We start from the raw sequence: 2,267 nt of genomic DNA, 5'->3' as shown, positions 1-2,267 counted from the left end.
GAGGCGGAAAGTAGCTGCGCGAGACGACTGCCTCATTGTGCGCAAGCGCAGAACCCATTCCTATAGAAAGGTCAGAGAAACTATAGAGGCAGGCGCAAAAATAATTTAGAATCGTACGCACCTTTTTCAGTCCAGTTTTATTGGAGATCGGCGCTTGACGCACTGCACAGTCCTCTGAGTGTTTACTCTGTGTTTAATAGGCCTTACTTCCAGGAAGGTGTGCATCGGATTTCAGCCTAAAAGCACAGAACTTCTGTAGGAAAGGAGCGCAACCTCTTTCGCATTCTCGAACACGCCACCTGCCCAAAGCCAGCGGTCAACTGAATGCGGAGTGATTGTGCTCATAGTGCCCTCAGTGGCTTTGGAAGGGTGTGGGGTGCAACAGAGGTGACAAATTTAACTAGATTTTACTTTGCTGCAACGTTTCATGCTGAGTTGTACTGTCTGTTTTCAATATGATTCCATAAACATACCAGGACGTTGAACACGAACAGTTAGCGAAACGAAATACAGTGCCTTGCAAAAGTAATCAGACCCCTGACCAATGTTCTCATAATTACAAATGGTACATTGTAATTTCGTTCTGTATGATATTTTATTTTGAAACACTGAAACTCAAAATCAATTATTGTAAGGTGACATTGGTTTTATGTTGGGAAATGTTTGTAAGAAACATAAAAAACTGAAGCATGTTGCTTGCATAAGTATTCAACCCCCACATTAATATTTGGTAGAGCCACTTTTTGCTGCAATAACATCTTTAAGTCTTTCGGGGTAGGTATAGACCAGCTTTGCACACAGTGTCGGAGGGATTTTGGCCCATGCTTCTTGGCAGATTCACTCCAGGTTGTGCAAGTTGGTTGGATGTCACTTGTGGAACACAATTTTCAAAGAGCACCACAGATTCTCAGTGGGATTGAGGTCAGGACTTTGACTGGGCCACTGTAGGACATTCACCTTTCTGTTCTTGAGCCACTCCAGTGTTGCTTTGGCCTTGTGCTTGGGATGATTGTCCTGCTGTAAAGTGAATTTCTCCGAACCTTCAGCTTTTTAGTGGACTGATGCAGGTTCTCTTGCAGTATTTTGCTCCATCCATTCTTCCTTCAATTTTAACAAGATGCCCAGTCCCTGCTGATGAGAAGCATCCCCACAGCATGATGCTGCCACCACCATACTTCACTGTAGGGATGGTGTGTCTTGATGCAGGGGCAGTGCTAGATTTGCGCCACACATAGCACTTAGAGTTTTGCCCAAAAAGCTCTATCTTGGTCTCATCTGACCACAAAACCCTTTCCCACATTGCAGCTGGGGTACTCTCATGCTTTCTGGCAAACTCCAGACGTTCTTTCAGATGGTACTTTTTGAGTAACGGCTTCTTTCTTGCCACCCTCCCATACAGGCCAGTGTTATGCAGAGCTGGTGCATCATGACTCCACTCCCAGCCACTGAACTCTGTAGTTCCTTCAAAGTGGTTGTTAGCCTCTCTGTGACTTCTCAAGTCACCTTCTTGTTTGAGTGCTGAATTTTGAGGGATGGCCTTTTCTTGGCAGTGCCTGGGTGGTGTAAGGCAGCTTCCACCTCCTGATTATTGATCCGACTGTGCTCACTGGGATATCCAAACACTTGGATATTATTTTGTACCCTTTTCCTAATTATGCATTTGTATTACATGATCTCTCGCTTCTGTAGAATGCTCTTTGGTCTTCATTTTCCTTCAGATCCATAGGCTGACCAATGATCCTTCAACAGTGGGGGTTTTATCCTGACAATGTGACAGCAACTTTAATGGTTCACAGGTGGAGGCCAATGGTAAGGTAATTGTGTCTTCGATAGGGCAATTTATTTCATTTGTGTAAACTGGGAGCTTCCACAGCACAGGGGTTGAATACTTATGCAAGCAACATGTTGCAGTTTTTTGTTTCTTACAAACATTTCCCAACATAAAACCAATGTCACCTTACAATATTTGAGTTTGAGTTTGTGTTTCCAAATAAAATATCATACAGAACGAAATTACAATGTACCATTTGTAATTCAGTAATATGAGAGAGTTGGTCAGGGGACTGGTTACTTTTGCAAGGCACTATATCTATATATTCTCTCACTTTTCTGCTGTGTTTGTATCTTCACAATGTGTCCAAAGTATTGCAGTGAAGATGTCTCCGCTCTTACATTCCAGTACATCCCTGCCTGTGATCTTGGTCCATCTGAAGGTTTTCTGTTCCCTCAACAGACTCTTGTCCTTTCTCCCTTGCTGCCCATGTGCT

The sequence above is a fragment of the Rhineura floridana genome, chromosome 2 (genome assembly GCF_030035675.1).
Source record: "Rhineura floridana isolate rRhiFlo1 chromosome 2, rRhiFlo1.hap2, whole genome shotgun sequence".
Lineage (NCBI taxonomy): Eukaryota > Metazoa > Chordata > Lepidosauria > Squamata > Rhineuridae > Rhineura > Rhineura floridana.
Note: the sequence above shows the minus strand (reverse complement) of the source record.